Source organism: Mya arenaria, chromosome 9 (genome assembly GCF_026914265.1).
Source record: "Mya arenaria isolate MELC-2E11 chromosome 9, ASM2691426v1".
Lineage (NCBI taxonomy): Eukaryota > Metazoa > Mollusca > Bivalvia > Myida > Myidae > Mya > Mya arenaria.
In genome coordinates this window covers 34534401-34558634 of record NC_069130.1, presented here as the reverse complement: position 1 = coordinate 34558634, position 24234 = coordinate 34534401, and the positions used below count along the sequence as shown (strand labels likewise).

Below are 24234 nucleotides of genomic sequence, written 5' to 3'. Positions count from 1 at the left end.
GAGCAAATCTTTGTGTTAATATCTGCAAACCAGTGATATAAGACTGCTAACAAAAAAAGATCAGATCGCAGATTTTCATAATTATTTAAGTTTTATAAATTGATGTTTTATGCATTTTTCTTAAACCGTAAGTAACGCTTTGAGCCAAAAAACATTAATTGTCGAACGGAAATATGAAAATTTTAAAGCCAGTTTGATGCATGTGGGGAGTGTTTGTGGTGAGTTTACGGCCATGTCTCTCGTTCGATTTCGTTTTGTCCATATCTTGTGCCTCTTAACATCGTTTAAATGTTTGACAACTGAGCCTTGCCTGTAGTTTTCGTTGTATTATTGATAATCCTTTCCTAAATCGGATCAAATGTCTGAGGTTTTTATTTCAAACATAAGGACTGTTCAAGTTTTAATATGACCATGCATCGGATTAAATTACAATATGTAAACCCAAAATCAAGGTGTGACCAACCCTGACCTAGAATGCGATCGCTAAACCAGAAGGATGCAACCCGCCAAAACTGAATGATATGAATGTTGTGAAGTGAATGCCATTTTAATTACTGTTTCCCGATTTAGGAAAGGATTATCAATAATACAGTGAAAACTACAGAGACAAGCTTTAAACATAGACGATTTAAAGAGGCACAAGATAAGGACAAAAACGAGACTGAACGGGAGACACAAACGTATACTCGCCATTAACAGTCCAGACATGCATCAAAATGGCTATAAACAGTCAGTGAAACAAGAGTGAAGTGAGAATTTGAACTAGTTGACCAACATTAGTCAATAATTGCAAAATTATCGGAGCCAGCATCACCTCAAAACCATGATGAAAAACTAGCTTCAGCCGTGCCTCTATGGTCTACAGTATATAATGACGATATTACATTAAATAAGATAATTTAACAAGCTGGTATAACACTGTCTTGTCGTTAAGCTTAAAAGGGAGCATACTATTGTATTTTCCGATCTGCAAATAGATATAATAAAATATTATATCATTATTGTATCAACATAAGAAAAGGACAAATTTTGCTAGCTGTTGTTTAACTTAAAACCGAGATATATTATAAACAATAAAGAAAGCAATAACAATAAAACAAATACTGGTTTATAAACAGAATTTGTCCCTGATGATTCAGCTTTGCGCAGTGGCGGTACCATAGCCAATGAGGTTTATCCGAGGCGTGGTTATTGCTAATAGAAAACTATACCCAATACCCCGCGCCGACACCCTGAAATATGGGCGGTGAGCGCAATTTATGAACGTCCTCATGGGGACTGACACCTAAACATATTCCATCAAACTAGTGCACTGTGCACTTGGTTTAACCTTGGTTATATTAAACAAGTGTAATTATCTTACATATAAGTATGTATATAGTATTCTCGTAAACAGATATAACAGTATGCATTGCCGACATCGTGGCCCAATGGTTGAGGCGTCTGACTTTGCACGTTCCAATTCTGCTTGGGTCGTATTAACAACTTGCAATGTTTTCGTTTCTTTCTTGTTAACACTACAATGGATGTAACTTCAATTTGGTCAGGTTGAAACATTAAGAACCAAACATCGATAGTAAATTCACCATATATCGAACATCTGATGCTTTGGTTTAAAGCATAAGGACTGTTCAAGTTTTAATATTGCCTTACATCTGATTCAATAACAATATGTTAACCCAATTTCAAGGTAGGACCAACCCTGACCTAGAATGCGATCGCTAAACCAGAAGAATGCAACCCACCACACCTTAATGACATGAATGTTGTGAAGTGAATGCCATTATAATTACCATTTTCCGATAGACACAAACGTATACTCGCCACAAACAGTCCACATATGCATCGAAATGGTTATAAAATGTCAGTGAAACACGAGTTAAATGGGGTTTAAACTAGTTGATATGCTCATTAACTCACGCTTGTCAAACATGTTTCAATAAATGCAAACAAAAAAATAAATATTAATACTAATACAAATATAAGTCTTAACTGATCCAACATCAAATTCAAAACTATGATGAATAAAGTAAATTTAGCATCGCTTAAATGTATTTAAGTAAATTATGAGGATATTACACATAAATAAGTGGATTTGACAAGGCTGGAAGTAGACATATTGTCGTTGATATTCAAAGGGAGCGTACTGTCGCATTTGGCCGATCTTGTAAGGGATATAATAGAATCTAAATTCATAATCATTTTGACTTAAGAAAAAAAATATGGCCAGTTGATGTATACAACTTAAAACCTAAATATATTCGAAACAACAAAGCAATGAATATTATAAAAAAAATATTGTATATAAACAAACTTTGTCGTGCAATTGTTAGCTTTGCGCAGTGGCGGTACCATAGCCAATGAGGTTTATCCGAGGCGTGGTTATTGCTAGTTGAAAACTATACCCAATACCCCGCGCCGACGCCCTGAAATATGGGCGGCGAGCGCAATTTATAAACGTCCTTACGGGGACTGACACTACTTTATATCAAATCCAACTTTTGGACTGAACACTTGGTATTGAAATGGCTATATTCAATCAGTGTAATTATACTAAAAACAAATATTATATAAATATTGACTGCCTTGAGGGTGACAGTGCATATTGTCGACCTGAGGTAAATACTGTCGACCGAGGCGAAGCCGAGGTTGACAGTGTTTTCCCAAGGTTGACAATATGCACTGTCACCCTCAAGGCAGTCAATATCTATTTTATTATACCGAACAAAAACTGTAGTATTTTAAAGACTAAAAATACCATTTTCACTGACAGCTGCGAATCTTGCTGCCATTTTGGCAAGAATTGTCGGCTGGTAAACAAAGCGCTCAGATGATACAGACTTTAAGTAAAATACTATCAGTGAATCCCGTATTCGTACCGTATTGCCAATTTCATATGTTCTATAGAAGTGAGGTTTTATAATTAGTGCATTTTAAGGTTGCAATGCCAGTTTTATACTAATCATAATTTTTCACATACAAATCCAACATGGCGGCGTATTTGTAGCGTATTTTCAATTTCATGACGTCAGAGGGTGACAGTGCGGCAGAGGGTGATAGTGCGGGTTGATAGTCGAAACTATTGCCCTGACGTTTTTACTATATGTTCTATAGAAGTGAGGTATAATAGGTATAAATATTTTTCGTAAAAAGATAAAACAGTAAGTATTGCCAGCATCGTAACCTAATTGCGCCTGACTATAAATCAGAATATTGCAGGATCGAGTCCTTCCGGAGTCGTACTTCCACCGGCTATGATTTTGTTTCTTTTCTGCTAACACTTCAGTGACTGATATGCAAACCCGAATTCAAGTAGGGACCATCCCTGACCTAGAATGCGATCGCAAGCTTACTGTGAACATTTAAAACAATGATATACGTTCTCTCATTGGAGCCAAAAGAATGCATCCCACCAAAACTGAATGACATTATTGTTGTAAATCAATGTTTTTTGCATTACTATTTTCCGATTTAGGAATGGATTATCAATAATACAATGAAAACTACAGGCAAGGCTCAGTTGTTAAACATTTAAACATAAACGATGTTAAGAGGCACAAGATATGGACAAAACGAAATCGAACGAGAGACATGGCCGTAAACTCACCACAAACAGTCCCCACATGCATCAAACTGGCTTTAAATTTTTCATATTTATAATATTTCCGTTCGACAATTAATGTTTTTTGGCTCAAAGCGTTACTTGCGGTTTAAGAAAAATGCATAAAACATCAATTTATAAAACTTAAATAATTATGAAAATCTGCGGTCTGATCTTTTTTGTTAGCAGTCTTATATCACTGGTTTGCAGATATTAACACAAAGATTTGCTCATTCGAAGACAATTTTTTTTTTAAAGTTGTCAAAAACGGTAAATCTGTGCGAGTGCAGCTTTAAGTAAGGTAATTTAACAAGGCTGGATAGAAAACCATATTAGCGTTGATATTTAAAGGGAGTGTACTATAGCATTTGCCCGATCTTGAAAGGGATATAATAAAATCTAAATTCATAATCATTTTGACATAAGAAAATATGAATTTTTGCCAGTTTTTGTATATAACTTAAAACATAGATATATTCAAAAAAAATAAGCAATTAATAATAATAAAAAAATATTGTATATAAACAAACTTTGTCGTGCAATTGTTAGCTTTGCGCAGTGGCGGTACCATAGCCAATGAGGTTTATCCGAGGCGTGGTTATTGCTAGTTGAAAACTATACCCAATACCCCGCGCCGACGCCCTGAAATATGGGCGGCGAGCGCAATTTATGAACGTCCTTACGGGGACTGACACTACTGCATATCAAATCCAACTTTTGAACTGAACACTTTTTATAAACTTGGTTATATTCAAACAGTGTATTTATACTACAGAAAGATGTGCATAACTATTTTCGTAAAAATATATAACAGTAAGTATTGCCAGCATCGCAACCTAAAGGCATCTGACTATGAATCAGTCCTGCCGGAGTCGTACTTCCCACCAGCTATGACTTTGTTTCTTTTCCGTTAACACTTCAGTGACTGATATGCAAACCTGAATTCAAGGTGGGACCAACCCCGACCAAGAATGCAAAAGCAAGCTCACCGTGAACATTTAGAACAATGATATACGTTCTCTCCTTGCAGTCAGAAGAATGCAACCCACCAACACTGAATGACATGATTGCTGTAGAGTCAATGTCATTTGCATTACTATTTTTCGTTTTAGGAAAGGATAATCAAGAATACAATGTAAACTACAGGTCGAGCCCAGTAATAAAACTTTCAACTGTAGACGCTGTTTAGAGGCACAAGATCAGAACATATACGACAGTGAACGAGAGACACATAAACTCGCCACAATCCAAACATGAATCAAAATGGCTTTAAAATATCAGTGAAACAAGAGTTAATTGGGGTTTAAACTAGTTGATATGCATATATTTATACCTCAACTTCCATTTCATAAATGAACTGCAATCGATGAACGCAACATCTTCGGATTTGTTCGGATCGCAATTCATCGCATAACAATATACATGGAAACTGTTGATCTTTTTATTGTTTGTATTGTGTCAGCAGGTCCCGTAAAATATAAATCAACATTTTAGAAAATGTTAATTGATTATGTTTTAAATGTATTGTTACCATAATCGTTTATTTTTTACGTTTAAAAATGATTTCAAGAGGTTGATCTTTTCCCGCGTTATTGTGACGTCATTTGAAAAAAATGTTTTCGGTTACAGTCGGGTCGTTCTATTTACAGAATGGGTAAGAAAGAATTAATGATTGGTTTTCTTAAATGAAATGAGGTATTTCTTCGGACTCCACACACTTTGACCAGCCCAATTGCGTGCATACCCCGATAATGACATCTATCCCGCAATTCATTCCTTACATTAACACACACATGTCCAATATTTGTCAATTATTACAAAACTTATAATATAAGCCTTGATTCAACACCAACTTAAAAACTATGATGTATAGAGAAAATTCTGTCGCGCTTAAATGTAATAAAGTAAATTATGGGGATATAACATTATACAAGTGAATTAAATCAGGCTGGTAGTAGACTATATATTGTCGTTGACATTCAAAGGGAGCGTACCGTTGCATTTCCTCGATCATGAAAGGGATATAATAAAATCTATATTCATAATCATTTTGACTTAAGAAAATAAAAATATGGCCATTTGATGTATACAACTTAAAACCAAGATATATTCAAAACAATAAAGCAAAGAATATTAAACATAAAAATCTAGTATATTAACATAATTTGTCGTGCAAATGTTAGCTTTGCGCAGTGGCGGTACCATAGCCAATGAGGTTTATCCGAGGCGTGGTTATTGCTAGTTGAAAACTATACCCAATACCCCGCGCCGACGCCCTGAAATATGGGCGGCGAGCGCAATTTATGAACGTCCTTACGGGGACTGCCATTTACTCATAAAACATCCAACTAGTTTACTCTGCACTTGGTAAAACTTGGTTTTATTTAACCAGTGCAATTATTTTGCGGACTCCACCACTTTGACCAGCCCAATTGCGTTCATACCCCGATATTGACATCAACTCCGCAATTCATTCCTTAATTAAACTACATGTTCTGTTTTTGATATGTGTTATAAATGATTCGGTAAAAACCTCAGGGACAAGCTCAGTAGTTTGAAAATAAAAAATAACCCTGTTTAGGAACATAAACGGATTTAAACGAGAGACAAACGTACACACCTTGACAACAAACCTCACACGCATCTACAAAGAACGTGGACAACAGATTATCAATAAATGGTAGAATTACAGCCATGGAACTGTCATTGAAGCACGAGTTCACTGAAACACAATTCACTGGCGGTATAAATTAGTGTTTACGTACATAACTTCAAACTTGTTCAAACGATCGTTAATAATTACAAATGTAAAATATAAGCCCCGTCGGAACCAACATCAACAAAAACAATAAAGAATGTGAGGAAATACAGCCACGCTTAAACGTACTGAAGTGAATTATGGCGATACATTGGGTATTACATTTTAAATAGTTAATAATGTCATTTAACAGAACTATTTCAAGGGAGAGTATTTTCTCCCACCTCAGATAAGTAGATCCATAAATCTAACCATGCTAGAAATTCATATCTTGCCCACGGGCGAAGATAAAATGCCCGTATGGAACTTCTTTTAGTGGTCACCACATTGTAATTACCTCCCTTGTTGAAGACTGTCGTCTGTAGCGCATCATGGAAACCCTGTCTTGTGGCAATATTTAGAACGCTAGTTTATTATTTCTCGCTTCAAATGTCTACTGCGCGAATATCCATGACAACCACGAATTATTGGATATCCGTACGCAATTATTTTCACTACGCACAAAAGGGTTCCGGCAAAAAAAAACATTTTTACTTAATTTTGTTTAACTGAGGTGGGAGAAAAAGCATCTACCATAGCCGCTCGTGTAAGATAGGTTCATCCCGACCCTCGCGCAGGGTGTATTGCGGAAACTCGGTAAACTCGTTTCCGCAAAACACCCTACGCTCGGGTATGAATGAACCTATCTTACACTCTCGGCAATGGAAGGTACTTATAATCTCATTTGTGAGATTTGTGAGAAAGGGATATAATAAAGTACAATATCATAATTATTTAGACCTTCGAGAAAGAACGTCTTGGCTAATTTTAGTATTTAACTCAATAATTAAATGCATTCTTACTATGAAGGAAATCGATAACAATAAAAGAAATTCGTATATATACATGATTTGTCTTTCAAACATTAGCTTTGCGCAGTGGCGGTACCATAGCCAATGAGGTTTATCCGAGGCGTGGTTATTGCTAGTTGAAAACTATACCCAATACCCCGCGCCGACGCCCTGAAATATGGGCGGCGAGCGCAATTTATGAACGTCCTTACGGGGACTTAAACTTATCCATTTTAAATCCAACTAGTTTACTGTGCACTTGGTAAAAAATTGTTTATATTTAACCAGTGTAATACCAAATATAAACCCTGTTTAGAAACCCAAACGGCACTAAACGAGGCACAAACGTACACACCGTGACAACAAACCACACACTCATCTACAAAGAACGTGGACAACAGACTATCAATAAATGGTAGAATTACAGCCATGGAATTGTCATTGAAACACGAGTTCACTGAAACACAATTCACTGGCGGTTTAAATTAGTGTTTACGTACATAACCTCCATCTTGTTCAAACGATCGTTAATAATTACAAATGTAAAATATAAGCCTCGTCGAAGTCAGCATCAACATATCTAAAAGTTTTTATTTTCTTTCAGAACAATATTTTTTATAATAAAATGATAAGTTAATATTTTGTAAATAATTTTATAATTTTCTCTTTGAGTTTATGCATTAGGATTATATGATTATATGATTATTATTATGATTCAGTTGGTATCATAACAATATGGCCGAACACTAAATAACTTACGCATAACATCAGAATAGTTAAGAATTACGAGTTATTTTACAAGAATAAAACTACAATTAAAGTAGTTTCAAAAAACGATTGTACTGTCGATTATCTGCTATTTAAGTGGAAACGATTATCGATAGTCAAACTGGAACCGATTCCCAACACTACTGGTTATTAAATGTGGACGAACTGTTTTTGTATTTCAGGGTTGCCCCGAAGGGTGGGTCGCTTTCGACAAGTCGTGTTACTACTTCTCAACTAATTTTGTCAACTGGAACGATGCCGAGGACCACTGTATAAACTTGGGTAGTCATCTGGCGACTATCCGCAGCATAGATGAACACCAATTCATCGTCGAGAACCGACCTTTTCCGGGCCGGTATCTCTGGATTGGAGGGAAACGTTCTTCTACAGTTGCTGGCACTTTTGTTTGGGCCAACGGTGAACCATGGGACTTTGACAATTGGGCGCCATTTGAACCAAGCGACGTGAGGGAGGAATGTGTGAATATTTTTGGTACATATAGATACGTGGATTATTGGAATGATAATGAGTGTTTGCTAGATCGTGATCCATTTGTATGTGAGAGACTCGCATCCTCCCACCTCATATAAGTAGATCCAACAATTTAACAATGCTAGAAATTCTTATTTTGCCCACGGGCGAATATAAAATGCCCGTATGGAACTCCTTTTTAATGGTCACCACATTGTAATTACCTCCCTTGTTTAAGACTGTCGTCCGTAGCATCATGGAAACCATGTTTTATGGCAATATTTTGATCGCTTATTAATTATTTCTCGCTTCAAATGTCACCATAAAATAGTTTTCACGCTTCTTACAAGAAAGAATGCTTCATTCTCCTAAGAACTATTTAAAGACCGATTTGACTATTAACATAATCTGAATCACTGCGCGCATATCCATGACAACCACGAAATATCGCATATCCATACGCAATTATTTTCTTTAAGCACAAAAGAGTTCCAGTAAAAATACATTTTTACTTAATTTTGTTTAACTGAGGTGGGAGGAAAAGCATCTACCATAGCCGTGTGTGTAAGATATGTTCATTCCGACCTGAGCGTATGGTGTTTTGCGAAAACGAGGTTTACTATCTTACACTCTCGGCCATTGATGATACTTATATCATTGGGATGATCGTTGTCTTGATCGAGAACTTAATGCCTAAAATACATACAGGTGATGAAGATTGACTGATCCGTTTAGTTATTGATGTATTACTATGATATGTTTCAGTTTACTACTTTTGCATGAGTAATTATATGAGAACATATGTATTGTTGACTATTGGGTCGAATGTTCAGAACTTGGTTGATGTTAACCACGTTGTTAACGGCATCGTTGTTAACTTTCAAATCTTTAATGTTCTTGAAGTTTTAAGGACACCTTAGTGATCTGCGGTGTTTGAAACAAGCGTTGAGACAGCTTATTCAGCTGTCTCTGTTTTATTAATTTTAATATGAGCCCATCATCAACTATTTCAAAATGAATAAAAATGAATGAACACAGATGTCGTTAACACGTTGTTAACTTTAATAAAGTTCTAGAAACTCGGCCAATTGAATATGTGTTTATTTGATTCTGTAATAATGGTAAAACGGTATTATAAAAAGGCATGTTTTGGCTAGCCATGAACATACTTACGATATACACTTATATGTGGACCAAATGGGATTGAGAATTATTCAAATATCGCTTGTTTTTATTCATTTCAACATTTGGTCGATTACTATATTTTATGAAACGTTTTTTGTTTTATGAGTTTGTAGCTGCACTCTCACAGATTGTCATGTTAGACACCTTTTAAAAAAATGTCTCAGAATAGGCTTATATAGGCATTAATGCTTTCAATTCAGTCATATTACAATTCACAATAGAACAAATCTCAAATGATTGGTAAAACTGCCGAAAAGTTGATTTACCTAACATCGTTTGTAACGCTTTAAGCCATTACCAAATATATTTTCAAACATAAATATGATAAACTGCGATCTTATCTCTTGCCAGCACTCTTATATTACTTGAGTCTAGACATTTACGCAAAACTCCATTCATTCAAAGAGTAGCTTAAAAAATGGTCAAAACGATCAATGTGAGAGTGCAGCTTTGGAGGTATATGTTATTGTCAAAAGTTTGTAGATATGGTGAGAATCAATCATATGCCTTATAATCTGGTTTAACGTCGTTGGCTCGGAAGCAGGCGATGAGTCACAAGTTTGAATACAACTCGATTCTAATTGGTCAACAAATATTAGCATCTGATAAATATCTTTTGCAAGGTCATCAAGCATTATGTAGTTCATTTTTCCGTTCATGAAAAATTACATAGTGATACTAAACTAACATTCGACGCATGTGCATACAAACTGACGCATTGCCGTTCGTATACCTTTAAAGTATTGAACCTTACAATATGTATTATGACATGTCGTATTGAATGATGGCATTTGTATTCTGCATGTTGATCTTCCCGTTCGGGTATTGAACCTTACAATATGTATTATGACATGTCGTATTAAATGATGACATTTGTATTCTGCATGTTGACATTCCCGTTCGGGTATTGAACCTTACAATATGTATTATGACATGTCGTATTGAATGATGACATTTGTATTCTGCATGTTGACATTCCAATCTTATTTAGAGCTAATGGTACAGTGTGCAAGACATTCAGTTCCACAAATTGGTAAGATAAATGTCATGTTGTTGTCATGTATGTTTTGCTATTGGTGTGATTTATTGCATTGTATAAACATTGTGTTAGCTTTTCTATTGTTATATTTCATTGTTTATTTTGTTGAGTTATTTGAATTATCTAATAGAATGTGTTACGCTTTGATATCATAATTGTAAAAAAGTAGCAAAATGTAAAAAAAAATATTATGTCGGAGACCGGGTTCGAAGCCGTGTCGCAAAAATTGCAATCCAGCGTCTTATCCATTGAGGTACGACGGGTTACTCTAATTGGTGACATAATTAAACTATATTCCTACCTCGGTAATATCACGTAATAACACCGACTAGCCAATCACGCATAAGAAATGAATTCTACTAGGTAGTCATACCTAGTAATATTTTTGATGGAAAATCGAAAAAAAACTGCGAAAAAATAAATTAATTGTAAACTATGTGGTACTTCAGTTAGTAAGTTTTAATGCATTGCACACATCGATGCCAAGTCTATGTCAGTTTTTGACATGTTTCGTCTTTTTCGCTGTTTAATCATACAGAGTACTGTCCCTTTAAAGAGGTTATTTTGAACTTATTGTTTTTGGAATATCATAACATTTATCAGTTGATTGTTTTTACCACAAAAATAAGTGATTTAAATAAAAGCATAATTATACAAGCTATGCACTAAAGCTGACCATTTAACGGGCCTTTGCAGATAAAAATGACCTCAAAAAGGAATATTAACCCTATGTTATACTCAGAAATAATGTCCACTGTAATGGGAGCATGTATACTTTCCATCGCAACTGCTCCTTGCATAACAATACAAAACGTCCCTTCGTTTCTTCCACTTCATTAAAGAGTTGACTGGTTCCATCTTTATAATTGCTGTTGATTAATATGTTTCCTAGTTGTTTGAAGAATATATGACCTTGTTGTAAGCCGAAATTTGTAGCACATCCTTGAAGTTTTGCGCGAAGAGTATTAGAATTTAAACTAAGGGTGTACTTTGCCACAAAAAGATATTTTCGTTTTGGCAGAGCAGCATCAAGGAAGAATACAATTTTAGTAATCTGATTTGCCCAACTTTATGTGTCATGCTATTTTGAAAGAAGGAAAGAGCCAGTGTAACCCAACTCTTAAAACGAAATGAATTTCGGTTCATAGGGAGGGACACATTTCAAAAGGTTACGCCCCTCTTATGTTGAATCCTGAAACCGGCACTGGAACTAGATTTACAAGCTCGTGGGTGTAGCAATATTTGATCATTTTTGTAATGTATATTTCTGGTGGAAAGCGTATCATGAACCGAAGTTTAGGCACTTACTTACCTTTTTGGTGTACTGGCATCATTAACAACATTATAGTAGGGCACCAGATATCGCCTATGTTTACGAGTGGATCAAGCTCAAGCCCACGACCACTTGATGTGTTTGTGAATTTAGCAACTTGTGCAATTCGGCTGAATCCCACTCGGCTGATGGCAAACCTTGCGATATGTGCCCCCATTCAACGGAAACACCTCGGATAAGTTGCACTATCACAGATTAAACGTTTTCACTTATTAATAACTTATTTTATTCTTTTGTCTTGGAACGAGCCAATTGTTGCAAAATCCAAGAAAACCAGTTATATAAGATTGCTGATAAAAAATAAGATCGCAGATTTTTATCGTTAGGTTCAAAAATTGATGTTTTATGCATTTTTCTTAAAGCATTAATAACAGTTTAAGCCATAAAACATTAATTTTTGAACGGAAATATGAAAATCTACGATGTGAGTTTTTGTCAGCAATCTTATATCATTGGTTTGCAGATATTTACGCTAAAATTTGCCCTTTCCAAGACAAAAAATAAAAAAAAGTTGTAAAAACGGTTAATCTGTGAGAGTGCAGCTTTAAAACATGTCTAGGAGTGGTTAAAGCTGCACTCTCACATAAAGACCGTTTCGACAACTTGTTTACCTTAGAAAGAGCCAATATTTGTGAAAATTTCTGAGAACCAAACGTCGACGTTGTGTTTACTTCCATTCTGTTAATTTCTACCTTTTATTGTTGTTTTTTTTTCATTTTAAACAATTGGTGCCTTGCATAAAGATTAACTTTATCATCATCCTAAACTGACAAGTCATAGTGGCCCGTTTATTAATTTCATTTATTAGCTTTTGATAGTAAAGCGTGGTCCTCGTGCTTATTTTGTTAACAAATAAAATTCAGTATGTAGTTTTAATATTTGTTTTCGTGAATGAATCACGATGTAAGTCGACTGTATAACATGTAGGTTGTCTTTTCTGCGTGTTCATTTATAATTACCATGTCTGATTGTAAACAAATATGTGCTATATAATGCCGTCTATTGTTCCAAAATTTATATCAATTACAAAACGACTCCTGTAAATAATGCAAATATGGAACTGTTTAATTTTTCAATGTAATACGTAACACATGAATGACATCTTTAATTTAAACTGATGAATACTTATAATTCAACCTTAAAAGTAATTCTTATGTTCCCGTAGGGATTTTATAATACCACATGTGCTTATGAAACGTAGTTTAGTTTAGGTTGCATCTGTGTTTGTTGGTGTTGCTACCCTAATGCGATTATTTGAATTGTAATAATCATTTGCTGTTATGTTAATCGTCTATTCAATATTAAAGGTTCTTGTTGTTGTGGTTTGATATAGAACATAAGTATGATATGTAAACACAACAACAACGGGAGACCTGCTAGATGCATTGACAGTCTGGAAACTCTAATCAAGAGGACCGTGAGGCGAGGGCCTATGCTGTACGGGCATTGCTCCTGTGGCTATTTTCAATCAAGAGAATGTATGCATGGGTCATAGGTAATAGTTCACTTGGAACATTTTGTGTTTGGGTTAGCTGAAAACGTTGCATGTTCAACGGACAGAGAGTGTATTAAACAATTTAGATATGTTTCATTGACAGTACATGTAGTTCATATACAGGCAATGCACTGAACCCTAATTTAAACTTAACAATGTTTCAAATGGCAAAAGGAGACAAACACGACAGTAAAACACAAATAAATTTCGGTAAAATTGGTTTCCCTTAGATATACTTAAATAAGGCTACACACGATCAAGAGTCATAATCCATCCACACATGAATGGATCGAGCTGGCTTTCAAAACGAACCGAGCACTCTTGAATTTCGAACTATTGTTTATGTTATATTGACCGACAATGCCATGATGACCATTTTCTCACCTGAGTGAACGTTTTAAGCCTTTGTTACCACTGAACAATGTTTCACATCAACAATCTTAGCTCTTAGACTCTCGGTTTCAGATAGTGATTTTCCTTCAACACAGGAGCCAATTTTGAATCCATGGGCATACTTTGAATAAACTAGGTGGACGACCATTAGATAATGTTAGAAAAACACCAACTATATAGGCTCGTTGCAGTGCCTTCAAATTATGAGGTCAAAAGTAGACCAAAGGTCAAAATCACTGTTATTTCAGGCATAACATTGACTATACCCACGGTACGAATTTCATTGCTATAGAAAGTAGGTCAAAAGGTCATTGTCATGGTCATCCGAACATAAGATTGATTTTTGTTTTGCGAAACTGTACACATGGTCAAATTTTCAATGCTGTAGCTTCAAACATTAGATTGTTCGTCAAAGGGCCATTAATGTACACCAGTATTATTTGTCTGCACACAGTTATCCAAATGTTTTGCTGTTGATTTAAAAATATGAAAGTAGGTCAAAATTCCACAGTCGAGGTCAACCGAGGACAACATTGATATTTGATTTCAAAACTGTTCACATGGTCCAAATATCAGTGCTCTAGATTTAAAAATAAGATAAATAGGTCTTAATGTCACAGTCAATATCATACAAGGACAGCATTAATATTTGCTCTCAAAACGGTACACACGGTCATAATTCCTTTGGAGTGGTGCCAGCTTTGTCCCATAGACATATTGTGTACAAAGTTGGTAGAGGGTTGTCATATAATGCTACATAACAAGTGTAACAGTTCTCGGCCTTGTGGTTTAAGACAAGAAGATTTTGATTATTTGTTCTAACAAACGTTTCGAAGCAATTGTTCACAGAGGCGCGATGGACGCCGCGCAATTGGCCAGGAGAGTTAAAATGAGTGAAAACACATACCACAACTGATTCCAAAATTAACTCCAAAAATAGCACTTAACTTATTACAAAGAAAAAAAACACCTATGGTGAAATATGTACACGTTTATAAGAATAATGAAACACATAAATCTTTGTCCTCATATCAAACAATCCAATTTACACAATAAAAATACTTTTCACAAATCGTCCTTTAAGTGTTAGTGTTAATGGTGGATTCGAATTCGTGAGAACTCAGAACAGGCAGAGCATCGTATTGAACGCTAAAAAAACACTCTTTGAACGTTTACAAAAATATCAATGGGCCGTTTACATAAGGCATATTGAGTCATATCCTAACGACAGTCGATTTATAAAATAAAGTTAAATTTAAAGACATGAATAAAGTGTTTTAATGTAAAGGTATGTCCTTTAAACTAAAAAAGTTTAGAAAATGATGACTCTCGGTAATTATTGTTCCCATTAACTGATAAACGAAACTATTTATAAGCTTAAAAGAATGAATTACTTTATATTTGTTATAAAATATCGCTCCGTTTCAGTTTGACTTATGCGGATGTTATGCACTTTCTTTTGGATCTGACTAGCTGATAAAAAATATAAAGCAAGTTAATACGGATTAAAAGCACAAAGAAATGTTAGTTAACAGCATCGTCGGCAACCCTGACCTTTTTACATTTACATTTTGTTAGTACAGCGTAGGACTACATATTCTCTCACCTCAGATAGGTAGATCCAATAATTCATCCATGCTAGAAATTCTTATCTTGCCCACGGGCGAGGATAAAATGCCCATATGGAACTCCTTTTTAATGGTCACCGCGTTGTAATTACCTCCCTTGTTGAAGACTGTCGTCTGTAGCATCATGAAATCCTTGTCTGGTGGTAATATTTAGAACGCTAGTTATTTATTTCTCTGTTCAAATGTCACCATAAAACAGCTTTCACGCGCCTTTGAAGTAATAATGCTTTACTCTCCTAAGAACTTTTTAAAGACCGAATTGACTATTACATAATCTGAATCGCTGCGCGCATATCCATGACAACCACGTATTATCACATATCTATACGCAACTATTTTCACTAAGCACAAAAGAGTTCAAGTAATAAATACATTTTTACTTAATTTTGTTTAACTGAGGTGGGAGAAAAAGCATCTACCATAGCCGCTCGTGTAAGTTATGTTCATCCCGACCCTCGCGCATAGTGTTTTGCGGAAACATTGTCTTGTGGCAATATTTACAACGCTATTTAATTATTTCTCGTTTCAAATGTCACCAGAAAACAGTTTTCAAGCACCTTTCAAGAAATAATGCTTCACTCTTCTTAGAACTATTTAAAGACCGATCAGATCATTTACATACTCTGAATCACAACACGAATATCCATGACAACGACGAATTGTCGCATATCCGTAGGCAATTATTTTCACTAAGCACAAAAGAGTTGCAGCAAAAAATACATTTTTACTTAATTTTGTTTAACTGAGGTGGGAGAAAAAGCATCTACCATAGCCGCTCGTGTAAGATAGGTTCATCCCGACCCTCGCGCAGGGTGTTTTGCAGAAACTCGGTAAACCTCATTTCCGCAAAACACCCCACGCTCGGGTCGGAATGGACCTATCTTACACTCTCGGCCATGGAAGATACTTATAATCTTACACTCTTGGCCATGGAAGATACTTATATTCTCCCATTCCAGATAAGAAGATCCAATTTAATATTTGGCCATGCTGAAAATCCTTATCTAGCCCATGAACAAATGACTCGGCCATCTCCGGCAAGCTTCGAGAGAGACAATTCCTGTTAGATACTAACCGATGTGTTCCGATTGTGTAATCGCATGATACAATTTAATACACTTTAAAATAGAAGATAAACCGTAACTAAACAGAGGAAAAACACACGATACAATTTTATTGTCTTAAATTTCAAATAGGTTTCCTTTCCGGTACCAATTCAACGGCCTCATTCTGTGTTCATGATTACGAGACTCTGCGAAGACAACGAAGCAGAGTGTAATAGTGTACCTCTGAAGTTGGGCAATGGTTGACAAAATAGTACCGTTTTCCAACATAAATGTAGATCAACCAGCTTTCCTGATATCTGATCAACTGAAACATGACGTCACTAAAAATCTTACATTGGAATGTGTTTTATTCATATTGGACATCATAACAAAAAACTCTCTGAGCATTCGTATTCGTAAAGGCACTGCTTGCGACATCGTTAAATTTGACGTCGCAATACGAGCCTCTACAGAGCCTTGCGGTGACGAGTAGGAGGGCCGCCGCGGTGCGCATGGCAGCTTTGGGTGTGAGCATGCCAGTAGCCGCCGCGGGTGCTGTTCTTGGTTCTGCATTATTTATAAGTCTGTTTCCGGAGCAAGTTTGATAGATCAACTCTTAAAGATAAAATATATTCTTTGTGCTGTTGGTTTTAAAGAACAACTTATTCAGTATTTCGCTATCGTTCGAGCTCGTTCTGTTCCACTATTGAAAATGCTGAGGTTGTTTTTATAAAAATAAACTGTTTGTCAATATCAGTTATGTCCGCTGTGTATTTGGATTTGTTTTCATACTCCCAAACAGAAAAAGTCTGATATTGAACCAGCAGATAGCGTTTAGACAATGGCGTTTTGTAAATGTTTATTTTTAATATGTTTGATGGCCAAAGATAGTGAAGTTGTTTTTAAAAGTAATTTTTCATATTAATTGCAATGTAAATATTCCATTATAAATATTTGTCTCGAAAATATTTTCCTAGCATCTGATTCCACTTATATTCTTTATCATGTCGATATGTCTATTAAGTTTAAAGTAGTGACCTTCGGTAGTTAGTGGTTTGACCATTGCAGAATAATCAAGCGGATTTGTTTTAACTGAAGTCTGAAAAGGACTCCATTTGCTGCAAAAGTAACCTTTCAGACTGTAAATTGAGTATTTGTACTTCGACGGTAAACAAACGATTTAAAAATTTCTTATGTTGTCCTCTAGGGAACAGTTCAGCGGAGGTCCTTTTCGTTGAGAACAATATACAAAAGGAAATAAAATCTGTATCGATTTCGAGGGTTTAATTAAGCAAACCATCAAAAACAATATTTAAAAATCACGCCAGTAAATGAAGTGAATGATGACGTTTATTTGCATCATTTGAGATTTGTTTATTTGTTATATTTACTATTTCTTAACTTTTCTTATCATTTTTATCTACTCAGACATCATCGTTTTTAAATTTTGCGTGTTGCTCAGAAATTCACAAAGTTTAATGGCAATACGTAACAAATGTAAAAGATTGAAGTAAATTGCGAACACTTTTTTGTATATTATTAACATTCCAAACGTGAATATCGTACTTTCATCATAATTCAAGATACCCTCACAATTGTGAATGACAGCGTTTTATTACTGTCGTTGCTGTCTTACAAACACAGATGTCTTCGTTTTCTGCAGCATTGCTTCGCAAGAAAGCTATGACTATTGTGAAGTTTAATTGTATTGAACTATGAATGCCATACGCATTTTTGTCATTGTCTCCTGCTAAAAAAATATCCCTTTTTTGAACATTTTCAGAAACAAATAGGTGCGTTTAACTTGACGACAGACAATATATTTGTTGTTGCCAATACTGTGAAAATCAAACACTGTTCTCCCCGCGTTTATTGGCATCACGGAAAAATATCGTGTAAAAGTAATGCTGCGGAAAGCTCAAGGCAAACATTCGGTTGGTGGTGTGTAAACCTATTTATACTCGCACTGGGCCTTGCCTAGTCGGAGAGTGCTCTGATTAGATTATTAGTAATTTTAGTTTTGTTGGAGCATAGCGCACAGTCAGAATGTAACCATGGTTAAAGCCACACTGGTTCTTCAACATGAATCAAAGTATAGAACTGTCACACGAGAATGTAAATGAGCCGTTTTTGTATATCAGGACCCCTATTTAACTATTTAAAGTGCCTCCTAGAAGACGATTAGTATTGCTTTGGTGTTGCGGCGGGTAGTTGAGCCTGTGACCCCTGTATTGACGGACAAGTTAGTTACCACTAGACCACGGATTCACAACAACATTCGAACCGGTGCATGCTTTTATATACTCATGTATGTCCCTAAACTCAATTGGTTGATGCAAAACCCCCGTACCAAAAGCGTTAACAGAGCTTGGAATCATATATTAATATGTTCTATACATTTCTGCTACAACTTCACAATTTTCACATTCTCAGCTCCCAGCTATTTCCGAAAAGATTCGTCCGACTTAGCCGGAGATGAGATTCGTCCCTAATTATCGAAAAGATCTACATCGAATGTTAGTTTGGTATCACTATGAAGCTTTTTATGATCGAAAAAATAAACTATATAATGCTTGATGACCTTGCAAAACATGTTTGGCGAATGATACTATTTGTTGACCAATTAGAATCGACTTTCATTCAAACTTGTGAGTCATCGCGTGCTCCGAGCCAATGAAGTCATAAAGACATTATACCAGATTTATAAGGCGTATGTTTGATTCTCACCATATCACACTTTCGACAAGAGCATTTACTTCCAAAGCTGCACTCTCACATTGATCGTTTTGACTATTTTTTAAGTTACTCTTTGAATGAATGGAGTTTTGCGTACATGTCTAGACTCAAGTAATATAAGAGTGCTGAAAAAAGATCAGATCGTAGTTCATTATATTTATGTTGGAAAAAATAAATTTTATGACTATAACCGTTACAAACGATTTAAGGTAAATCAACTATTCCGCGGTTTTATCAAATATTTGAGATTTGTTCGATGGTGAATTGTAAAATGACTGAATTGAAATCATTGATGTCCATATAAGCCTATATTGAGATATTTTTTTTATTTAAAAGGTGTCTAACATGACAATCTGTGAGAGTGCAGCTTTAAACTCATAAAACAAGAAACGTTGTCGGGCAATTCGTTTCATAAAATATAGTAATCGACCAAATGTTCAAATGTATAAAAACAAGCCATATTTGAATAATTCTCAATACCATTTGGTCCACATATAAGTGTATTGTGTAAGTTATGTTCACGGCTAGCCAAAAAAACATGCCTTTTTATAATACCGTTTTACCGTTATTACTGAATTGACCGAGTTTCTGGAACTTCGTTAAATTTAACAACGTGAATAACGACATCTGTGTTCATTTCTTAGTCTGAAATAGCTGTAATAGTTGATGATGTGCTTAGATATTTAAATAAAACACGTATAGGGTATCCATTAAACTTCCAGAACATTAAAGATTTGAAAGTTAACAACAATGCCGTTAACAACGTGGTTAACATCAACCAAGTTCTGAACACTCGGCCCAATAGTCAACAACACATATGTTCTCATATAATTACTCATGCAAACGTAGTAAAGTGAAACATATCATAATAATACATCAATAACTAAACGGATCAGTCAATCCTAATACAGTCGAACCCCGTTGGCTCGAAATCCAAGGGACCGTCAAAAATACCTCGAGCCTCGGGTTCGACTGTATGCAATCTAACGCTTTGGCCTAAAAAAGGTATGGTTAGGGTTACATTATTTTTAAAAATAGGTAGCCTTTTTAGGCTTTATATAAGAATACTATTTTCTTTATTGGATAAAATGTTGTAAAAATGATCTCATATTTATTTCATATCTATATTTCTCTCTATTTTGTTGTCATTAATGCCATCTCGTATGTTCTTTGTGTACTCGCAATGTTCTAATTGAATTTGCTAATAAAACTTTGACTTGACTTGGACTATTTTTATGCAACGCCAATATGTTGAAGTATTTATTAGGCCAATTTTTTTATTAATTGGTTAACGGATTTTTTGAAAATATGTTGGCCAGATGGTGCCAAAAAAAGGCTTGTAAGTTACTAATTTTTTTACAATGCATGTATTTTTCATAGCGTTTGTGGGGAAACCCAAAACGAAAAGATCAAAATATTATAAATTAATAGCAGCAATTACATCGCTTCCAGTTGAGTTTTCATTTATTAACAAAAAACAATGTTAAAATGCCGATGGTATGTTGAAAATGAGATTTTTTTTAATGATCTCAGCTCAATTGAGGCCGCCAATTTGAAAACAATTTTTAAAACTGCATCCTTATGTTGCAAAGAAACAGGCAACAGGTTTTACATCATTTCATGTGCCCAGAAAAACACCTGACTTTTTTTTTGACTTGGAACGAGCCGACTTATGCGGAAATTCATGAACGAACACGAGTGATATAAGAATGCTGACAAAATCAGATCGCAGGTTTTCATATTTATGTTCAAACAATGACTCTTTGTTTCTATCATGGATCAGATTTTATTTTATGCTTTCCTGACTGTTAAAATGAGTATTCGCTGAAAAAAACAACATTTTGATATTTCTAATTGTTTTGAAATTTTAGCTCGCTCCAAATGAAATGTCAGCGCGAACAGGGTTGGGGTAATTATGCAATATTTCCATAATTTGTGCATCAGCCTATTTGTGCCCTTATAACATTATTGAACTTGTATAATTAGACCAAATTTTACAGCCTCAACCACTACACTACTAAAGTGGGTGGAGTCTGTTAAATGTGGTCCTGTACTTATAACTCTCAAATAATTATGCACCCCCAGGTTTTCATAATGATGATGATGATGATGATGATGATGATGATGGTGATGATAAAATATCCAGTGGAAGACACGATTCCAAACAAAATCTTCAATGCGCACCGGAAGGCGATAGCACGATGATGAAAATACGACAGTGCGATGATGAAAAAACGACAGTACGAAAATGAATACGCGACACCACGATGATGAACACACGATAATGAAAATACAACAGTAAGATACTTCGATGATGAAAACATAAAAGTACGATAATGAAAACGCGACAATACGATGATGAAAACGCGACAGCACCATGCTGAACACACGGCAGAACAATAATGAAAACGCAACAGTACGATGGTGAAACTACGACAGTACGAAGATGAAAACACGACAGTACTATGAAGAACACGCGACAGTACGATTCTACGATGATAAAAACGTGATATCACGAAACTACGATGGTGTAAACGCGATGATACGATGGGGAAAACACGATTGTATATCGCATTGTCATCGTCATATTATCGTTTGATTGCGTTTTCGTTATGTACTGTCGCGTTTTTGTTATGTACTGTCGCGTTTTCGTTATGTATTGTCGCGTTTCCGTTATTGTAGTTTCGTGATGTCGCGTTTTCATCATCTAACTATCGAGTAACTATCAACACATTCACAGGCGATGGCAAATTGCTCAGATATATTTAGTATTCATCGACATACATTGTTTTACGTATGTTATTGGGTAAACGTGGAAAGCAACTTTTAAGGCAAACTGAAACTTTTACATGTACGAGTAGCTTTACGTACAGGAGGGGTTTCGCACACCCTCATATGTAATAAAATTGTACGGCTTTAACCCCTCTTAAGTAGTAAACATATACTACTTCAACCTCTTATATGTAGTTAAAAGTGTTGACTTGAACTCATCTAACGTATAAAATGTACTACTTGAACCTCCTTATCTAGTAAACATTGTATGACTTGAACCCCTCTTATATAGTATTATATATCTTATGAAGTAAAAGTTGTGCTACTTGAACCCCTCTTTTGAAGTAAAAGTTGTGCTACTTGAACCCCTCTTATGCGGTAAAAGTTGTGCTAATTGACCCCCTCCAACGAAGTAAAAACTGTACGACTTTAAACCATCTAACGAAGTTAAAACTGTACGACTTTAAACCATCTAACGAACAAAAAACTATACGACTTTAAACCATCTAACGAAGTAAAACTGTACGACTTTAAACCATCTAACGAACTAAAAACTGTACGACTTTAAACCATCTAACGAAGTAAAAACTGTACGACTTTAAACCATCTAACGAAGTAAAACTGTACGACTTTAAACCATCTAACGAAGTAAAACTGTACGACTTTAAACCATCTAACGAAGTAAAAACTGTACGACTTTAAACCATCTAACGAAGTAAAACTGTAGGACTTCAAACCATCTAACGAAGTAAAACTGTACGACTTTAAACCATCTAACGAAGTAAAAACTGTACGACTTTAAACCATCTAAACTGTACGACTTTAAACCATCTAACGAAGTAAAAACTGTACGACTTTAAACCATCTAACGAAGTAAAACTGTACGACTTTAAACCATCTGACGAAGTAAAAACTGTACGACTTTAAACCATCTAACGAAGTAAAAACTGTACGACTTTAAATCATCTAACGAAGTAAAAACTGTACGACTTTAAACCATCTAACGAAGTAAAACTGTACGACTGTAAACCATCTAACGAAGTAAAAACTGTACGACCTTAAACCATCTCACGAAGTAAAAACTGTACGACCTTAAACCATCTAACGAAGTAAAATTGTACGACATGAACCCCTCTAACGAAGCAAAATTGTACGACTTTAACCCTCTAACGAAATAAAATTGTACGACTTTATCCCTCTAACGAAGTAAAAATTGTACGACTTTATCCCTCTAACGAAGTAAAAATTGTACGACTTTATCCCTCTAACGAAGTAAAAATTGTACGACTTTAAACCATCTAACGAAGTAAAAACTGTACGACTTTAAACCATCTAACGAAGTAAAAACTGTACGACTTTAAACCATCTAACGAAGTAAAACTGTACGACTTTAAACCATCTGACGAAGTAAAAACTGTACGACTTTAAACCATCAAACGAAGTAAAACTGTACGACTTTAAACCATCTGACGAAGTAAAAACTGTACGACTTTAACCCTCTAACGAAATAAAATTGTACGACTTTATCCCTCTAACGAAGTAAAAGTTGTACGACTTTATCCCTCTAACGAAGTAAAAATTGTACGACTTTATCCCTCTAACGAAGTAAAAATTGTACGACTTTAAACCATCTAACGAAGTAAAAACTGTACGACTTTAAACCATCTAACGAAGTAAAAACTGTACGACTTTAAACCATCTAACGAAGTAAAACTGAACGACTTTAAACCATCTGACGAAGTAAAAACTGTACGACTTTAAACCATCTAACGAAGTAAAACTGTACGACTTTAAACCATCTGACGAAGTAAAAACTGTACGACTTTAAACCATCTAACGAAGTAAAAACTGTACGACTTTAAACCATCTATCGAAGTAAAACTGTACGACTTTAAACCATCTGACAAAGTAAAAACTGTACGACTTTAAACCATCTAACGAAGTAAAAACTGTACGACTTTAAACCATCTAACGAAGTAAAAACTGTACGACTTTAAACCATCTAACGAAGTAAAAACTGTACGACTTTAAACCATCTAACGAAGTAAAAACTGTACGACTTTAAACCATCTAACGAAGTAAAAACTGTACGACTTTAAACCATCTAACGAAGTAAAAACTGTACGACTTTAAACCATCTAACGAAGTAAAAACTGTACGACTTTAAACCATCTAACTA

At 35.2% G+C, this 24234-nt stretch overlaps 5 non-coding genes across 5 annotated transcripts; all 5 read left to right on the top strand.

The window, feature by feature from the left end:
- The first annotated feature begins 1137 nt into the window (after positions 1 to 1137).
- On the top strand, positions 1138 to 1278 carry LOC128203813 (U4 spliceosomal RNA). The gene has a single exon (XR_008256067.1). It is a non-coding gene; the product is annotated as a U4 spliceosomal RNA (small nuclear RNA).
- A 1053-nt stretch (positions 1279 to 2331) lies between these two features.
- LOC128203808 (U4 spliceosomal RNA) lies at positions 2332 to 2472 on the top strand. Its single transcript, XR_008256062.1, has one exon. It is a non-coding gene; the product is annotated as a U4 spliceosomal RNA (small nuclear RNA).
- A 1676-nt stretch (positions 2473 to 4148) lies between these two features.
- LOC128203800 (U4 spliceosomal RNA) lies at positions 4149 to 4289 on the top strand. Its single transcript, XR_008256054.1, has one exon. It is a non-coding gene; the product is annotated as a U4 spliceosomal RNA (small nuclear RNA).
- A 1493-nt stretch (positions 4290 to 5782) lies between these two features.
- On the top strand, positions 5783 to 5923 carry LOC128203819 (U4 spliceosomal RNA). Its single transcript, XR_008256072.1, has one exon. It is a non-coding gene; the product is annotated as a U4 spliceosomal RNA (small nuclear RNA).
- Positions 5924 to 7265: 1342 nt separating this feature from the next.
- On the top strand, positions 7266 to 7406 carry LOC128203818 (U4 spliceosomal RNA). The gene has a single exon (XR_008256071.1). It is a non-coding gene; the product is annotated as a U4 spliceosomal RNA (small nuclear RNA).
- The last annotated feature ends 16828 nt before the right edge of the window (positions 7407 to 24234 follow it).